Raw genomic sequence first — 7,100 nt, 5'->3', positions numbered from 1 at the left:
TTTTTTTTTTTTTTTTGTCTCCAGCTCCTTCAGTTCTTTTCTGATCTTAGTTATTTTTTGTCTTCTCCTAGCTTTGGGATTTTTTTTTTTCCTCTTGCTCCTCAAGTTCTTTTAATTGTGATACGAGGGTGTTGATTTGAGATCTTTTTAGCTTTCTGATGTAGGCATTCAGTGCTATAAATTTCCCGCTTAACACTGCTTTAGCTAAATCCTAGAGATTCTGATACATTGTCTCTTTGTTCTTATTGGTTTCAAAGAACTTCTTGATTTCTGCCTTAATTTCATAATTTACTCAGGAGTTATTCAGGAGCAGGTTCTTCAATTTCCATGTAGTCGTGTGGTTTTGAATGAATTTTTTAATCCTGAGTTCTGATTTGATTGCACTGTGGTCTGCGAGACTGTGACGATTCCAGTTCTTTAACATTTGCTGAGGAGTGTTGTACTTCTAATTATGTGGTCAATTTTAGAGTAAGTGCCATGTGGCACTGAGAAGAATGTATATTCTGTTGTTTTGGGGTGGAGAATTCTGTAGATATCTATTAGGTCCACTTGATCCAGAACTCAGTTCAAGTCCTGAATATCCTTGTTAATTTTCTGTCTCTTGATCTGTCTAATATTGACAGTGGGGTGTTAAAGTCTCCCACTATTATTGTGTGGGAGTCTAAGTCTCTTTGTAGGTCTCTAAGAACTTGTTTTATGAATCTGGGTGCTCCTGTATTGGGTGCACATATATTTAGGATAGTTAGTTCTTGTTGAATTGATCCCATTACCATTATGTAGCCCTTCTTTGTCTTTTTTGATCATTGTTGGTTTAAAGTCTGTTTTGTCAGAGACTAGGATTGCAACCCCTGCTTTTTTCAGCTTTACATTTGCTTGGTAAATTTTCCTCCATCCCTTTATTTTGAACCTATGTGTGTTTTTGCATGTGAGATGGGTCTCTTGAATACGGCACACTAATAAGTCTCAAGGCTATCCAACTTGCCAGTCTGTGTCTTTTAACTGTGGCATTTAGCCCATTTACATTTAAGGTTAATATTGTTAAGTGTGAATTTAATCCCGTCATCATGATGCTAGCTGGTTCTTTTGCACACTAGTTGATGCCGTTTCTTCATAGTGTCATTGGTCTTTATATTTTCGTGTGTTTTGCAGTGGCTAGTACCAGTTTTTCCTTTCCATATTTAGTGCTTCCTTCAGGAGCTCTTGCAAGGCAGGAATGGTGGTGACAAATTCCCTTAGTATTTGCTTGTTTGCTTGTCTGAAGAGGATTTTTTTTTTAAGATAGAATTTTGCTCTTGTTGCCCAGGCTGGAGTGCAATGGTGCAATCTCAGCTCACCACCTCCGCCTCCTGGGTTCAAGCGATTCTGTTGCCTCAGCCTCCCGAGTAGCTGCACCATGCCCGGATATGAAAAGGATTTTATTTTTCCTTCACTTATGAAGCTTAGTTTGGCCAGATATGAAATTCTGGGTTGAAAATTCTTTTCTTTCAGAATGTTGAATATTGGCCCTCACTTTTCTGGCTTGTAGGGTTTCTGCTAAGAGATCTGCTGTTAGTCTGTTGGGCTTCATTTTGTAGGTGACCTGGCCTTTCTCTCTGGGTGCCCTTAACATTTTTTCCTTCATTTTGACCTTGGAGAACCTGATGATTGTGTCTTGGGGTTGATCTTCTCATGGAATATCTTAGTGGGTTCTCTGTATTTCCCGAATTTGACTGTTGGGGGAGTTCTCCTGCATAATATCTTGAAGTGTGTTTTCCAACTTGGTTCCATTCTCCCCCATCGCTTTCAGGTACTCCAAATAGTCATAGGTTCAGTCTTTTTACATAGTCCCTTATTTCTCAGAGATTTTGTTCATTTCTTTTCTTTCTTTTTCCTCTAATCTTATTTGCCTGCCTTATTTCAGCATGATAGTCATCTATATCTGATATTATTTTTTCCACTTGATCGATTTGGCTATTGATGTTTGTATATGCTTCACAAAGTTCTCATGCTGCATTTTTCAGCTCCATCAGGTCATTCATGTTCCTCTATAAACTGGTTATTCTAGTTAGCAGCTCCTCTAACCTTTCATCGAGGTTCTTAGCTTCTTTGCTTTGGGTTAGAACATACTCCTTTACCTCAGTAAAGTTTGTTTTACTCACCTTCTGAAGCCTACTTCTGTCAATTTGTCCATCTCATCCTCTGTCCAATTCTGTGCTCTTGCTGGAGAGGTGTTGCAACCATTTGGAGGAGAAGAGGCACTCTGGCCTTCTGGGTTTTCAGTATTCTTTTGATTGATTCTTCTTCATCTTCATGAGTTTTTCTAGTTTCAATCTTTGAGACTGCTGACCCTTGGATGTGGTTTTTGTGGGGACTCTTTTTCTTGTTGATGCTGTTCTTGTTGCTTTCAGTTTGTTTGTTTGTTTTTCTTTCAATAGTCAGGTCCCTCTTCTGTGGGGCTGCTGCAGTTTGCTGAGGGTTCACTTCCGGCCCTATTCATCTGATTCGCTCCTGTGCCTGGAGATGTCACTCGAGGAGGCTGGAGAACAGCAGCTGGGTGCCTGCTCCTTCCTCTGGGATTTCTGACCTCGAGGGACACTGACCTGATGCCAGTAGGAACGCTCTTGTATAGGATGTCTGACAGCCCCTGTTGGGGGGGGGTTCTCACCCAGTTGGATGGCATGGGAAGCAAGACCTGTTTAACGAGGCACTTTGGCTATCCTTTGGTGGAGGGGGTGTACTGTGCGGGGTGGGGGTGGAGGCTGGGAAACCCACTTGTCTGGGCTGCCCGCATTCCTCAGAGCTAGCAGGAGGAAGGACTAAGTCTGCTAGTCTGTGGAGACTACAGCCACCCCTCCCGCTAGGGGCTCAGACCTAGGGGGATCAGAGTTCTGTCCCTGAGTCCCGGTATGGAGTTGGAGTTCCTGGAGGGAGGCCCTGCAGCCCCAGTGTTGGCTGCTGCCCCTGGCCCAAGGAGCTCAGATGGCTTAGACTGCAGGCAGCTGCAGCAGTGGTGATGGCTGCCCTCCCACCGTGAACTCAGGAGGCTTACTTAGGTCGATTTTAGCCCAATGGCTGTTGGGAATCTGCATGCCTCCAGTGAGACTCAAGGCCCTGGTGGCGCGGGCTCCCGAGTGGGATTTTCCGATTTGTGGGTTGCAGTTTTCTGGAAAAAACATGGTTTCTCAGGCTCGCTAGCATCCTCACCCACTGCTTCCCTTGGCTGGGGGTGGGGGCTCGCCCGACCCACGTGGCCCTTAGGTGGGTCGCTGCACCATACTGTCCTTCCTTCCTCTCCGTGGGTCACGGCCAGCTGCCTAGTCAGTCCTAGTGACAGAACCTGGATACCTCAGTTGCCGGGGCAGAATTCGCATGCTGTTTCGGATCTTTTCGATGGGAGCCTCCGATTGCCGCTGCTTCTATTCAGCCATCTTGACCCCACCCCCAAAGCATTTATTTTCCTCTTTTCTTGTTCTATCCAGGTGTGTCATGATTAGTTTTTGTCATTAAAAAATTGAATCATGTCCTGAGCTGCCAATGTGTCTTCTTTTTCTCAAGAGTTCAGCAACCCCCTCACCCCCATGTTCCAAGACAGAGGGATATATATTTTAATGATGACCTCCTGGCCCGGTGCAGTGGCTCAGGTCTGTAATCCCAGCCCTGTGGGAAGCCGAGGCAGGTGGATGACTTGAAGCCAGGAGTTTGAGACCAGCCTGGTCAACATGGCGAAACCCTGTCTCTGCTAAAAATACAAAAATTAGCCGGGCGTGATGACGCACACCTGTAATCCCAGCTACCCGGGAGGCTGAGGCAGGAGAATTGCTTGAACCTGAGAGGCAGAGGTTGCAGTGAGCCGAGATCCAGCCGCTGCACTCCAGTCTGGGTGACAGAGTGAGACTCTGTCTCAAAATAAAACAAAACAAACAAAAATTATGACCTCATGGCAACGTTTCCAATTCTAATTTACTAATACAGATTTTTTTCCTTAACTTGCTTAATTTTATAGTTGTATACCCTTTTCTCTTACACTGTAAAGCTTAATTTCTTTTTTCTTTTTTTTTTTTTTTTACTTTTTAAGAAATTAATTTATTTGAGTTCAAATATTTTTGAAATATGAAAATTGGTTGTATTTTTTAAAGCTATAATTCTTGTAGACATTCTGTGGTTAAAAATTTGATTGTGCTTATTAAAAATGGTCATCTATGTTTTGCACTTCAGCTACGTGAAAATAAAGTTTCTTTGGGAAGGTGACATTTGGCTTCCTGATTACGGGAAGGAGTTGGTTATCTCAGGTGGAGCAGGAAAGCCTGGTTGATTCTCACACCAGGATGGGACTGTGACTTCCCAGGATGGAGGGAGGAGACCATTGCTCCACCAAACTTTGAGTTACTGACAGCAAAACCCTCCCACCATACTGGGTGCATCTTGTGTACACTTGGCTGACATACACTTCTGATTTACAGCAGAAGGTTCAGAGGCGAATTCAGTTCTCCTTTGGCATGCCACTGGATAACAAGATAGTGAGAGGGGCAGTGTGTACAAGCTGTGGACACGGGCATTTCCTCTCTGTTGCAGCAAGGCGGAGGAAAGCCCAGGGAGAGTAAAACGCTAGAATCTTCCTAATAGCTTTGCCCTACACCACGGTCTAAATGATTATGGCCAAGTGGCTACATAGTATTTTATTTTTCTAGAATTAGATCCAGCTGTGAGAAAGCCAGGTTCAAATTTAAATCCTTTAATTAATAACCTGTCCCAGAATTACTAACGGTGAGAGTTAAACAAATTTTGATTTGTGAAGAAAACATGAAAAAAGTCCAAAAGAAACTCCCTCAGAGGGCCCAAGTGTCAACGGTTCCCCTGTGGAGCAGCTCATCCATTTCTCAAGTGGGGGGTCCTCCGGCAGGCGGCTTCCTCTGTGGCGCCAGGCGGGTCCAGAGCGGACCGGCTCCTTTAGAAGTCGGGCAGGCCAGGCAGAGGGAAGAGAGAGGCGAAGCTCTCAACCTCCTCCCGGAAAGCCTGCACGGCCCCCTGGTACTTATCCCCTGCCAGTCTCCCCTTGAACTCCTTCAGGGTGGCTCTGACACCAATGTCGCTCTGGATCTGCAGGGTCAGCTCTATCCCTCTGTGAATAAACTGGGCTACTTTTTGGAAGTCTTTTTCCAAAAGTCCGCGAGACGTCAGTGCTGGGGTCCCCAGCCGCAGTCCACTGGGCCGCAGAGCACTTCTGTCACCTGGGCAGGTGTTCTTGTTGCAGGCAATAGAACAGGCTTCTAGCACCTTCTCAGCCCTTCCACCGTCTGTGCCTTTGGAACGGAGATCCACGAGGATCAAATGGTTGTGAGAACCACCTGTGACTATTTTGTAGCCCAGCTCCATCAGTGCCTCAGACAGAGCCCTGCAGTTGGCCACCACCTGGTGCTGATAAACTTTAAATTCCAGAGTCATAGCTTGCTTCAGGGCCACAGCAACCCCAGCAATGGCGTGGTTGTGGGGACCTCCCTGCAGGCCAAGGAACACAGCAGAATTGATAAGAGACTCCAGGTTGTACAGAATCTCTTTGCCAGTCTTGAGATCCACACTTTTCACTCCTTTCCTGTAGAAGATCATGCCAGCTCCGCAGCCTCGCAGGGTCTTGTGAGTAGCTTAATTTCTAATTACGTGAACATATTTTATAATTTGCTTTATCTTTCAATATATAGAACATCGTTTCAAAATTGCCATGCCAGGTTTCCTACCAATAACAAATCTATTGAGTGAAGTTGAAGGTTTATTGCCTTATTTCATCTTTAGGCTACATCCTTGGGACGAAATGTCAGAGCAGCTACCTCCCTGTTTTTTGTTTTCAAAATGATTTGGGATAATTATTTCTCTTTGTGGTTAGTTCACCAATTTGACATAATTAGATGCATTCACTTTACTTTGTTTTCAATTGTAGGATGTGCTTTTTAACTGTGATTGATCTTGTGAATATATAAAATTTTTACATATGTTAAAAATCAGAAATATAGTAAAAGGTATCCTCAGAAAAGTCTTATTTTCATCCTTATCTTCTACACTTCAATCTCCACATCCTTTTTTGTAAGAATTTTTAGTTTGGATTATTTGTCTAACATTTGCTTTTTGTCCCCTTCAAAATTGGGCAAATAATATAGATTCTTCTTTTCTTTTCTTTCTTACACCAACAAAATGGCATGATATACATTGCTTTGCACCTTTGGCAAAGATGTAAAGCTTACTTTTTTTTTCTTCTTAATTTTATTTGGAGCATTTCAATCATATATAGAAGTATATATGACCTCTTCATGGGACTCATGGAAGGGTTGGCTTGTTTACTCAACCCACAACTCTCAACCCCTTTCAGGACAGGGAGCGTGCACATGAGCGAGTGCAGAGGCCAGGACAAGCACCCTGGGCAACCGGCCCACGACTCCTGGAGCCCTAGAGGGCATGAGTTACAGCGTGCTCTCTTAGTCTTGCCATCTGTGGTTGGCTTTAAGTGTTAGACAGCTCAGTGGAGGGTGGAGAGTCAGTGTGACAGCCTCTTGCATTTGCATCCAGGTCCTTGTCTGGTGTCTAGGAGGAATCAGGTCATATGAACAAATTGAAGATGGTAAATGCGGAGAATTTTATTGAGTAGTGGAAGTGGCTTTCAGCAGGATGGGGAGCTGGAAAGTGGATGGAGGGGGAAGGTGTTCAGCTGTCCACGGCCAAACTTTTCTCTGAGGTCCTACCATCAAGTTGTCCCTCTGAAGTCCAACTGCTTCTCACCAATGTCAAGCTGCTGCTTCTCTTCTCTACTTCTCTGCCATGTTGCTCTGCCACTCCACCGGTGGGGCCTGGGGTTTTTATGGGTGCAGGATGAGGGGTGGGGCAGGCCAAGGTGGTTTTGGAAAAGGCAACATTCATTTGGGAAAACAGGAATGCATGTTCTCACTTTGGGCCAAGGGTCTAGATTTGAGGGTGGAGCCCTCACCAGGGACCCCACCCTTTTCTACCTAGTATTTCCCTGCCTCCTGTCCACATCAATATTACCACCGACTATGTACAAGTATTCCATTTTCTCCACATCCAGCCAACACTTATTTTCTACTTTTTCTTTCTTTTTTTTTTTTTTTTTTAGACGG

General features: G+C 44.5%; 1 pseudogene across 1 annotated transcript; it reads right to left on the bottom strand.

Annotated features, from left to right (window-relative positions):
• Positions 1-4,046: 4,046 nt before the first annotated feature.
• LOC105550571 lies at positions 4,047-5,612 on the bottom strand (annotated as a pseudogene). Its single transcript, XR_001007747.1, has one exon. The product of XR_001007747.1 is annotated as a serine hydroxymethyltransferase, cytosolic pseudogene (transcript).
• Between the last annotated feature and the right edge of the window lie 1,488 nt (positions 5,613-7,100).

The sequence above is a fragment of the Mandrillus leucophaeus genome, unplaced genomic scaffold, assembly GCF_000951045.1.
Source record: "Mandrillus leucophaeus isolate KB7577 unplaced genomic scaffold, Mleu.le_1.0 Scaffold113, whole genome shotgun sequence".
Lineage (NCBI taxonomy): Eukaryota > Metazoa > Chordata > Mammalia > Primates > Cercopithecidae > Mandrillus > Mandrillus leucophaeus.
The sequence above is the reverse complement of the archived record's forward strand: the minus strand, read 5'-3'. Positions and strand labels throughout refer to the sequence as shown.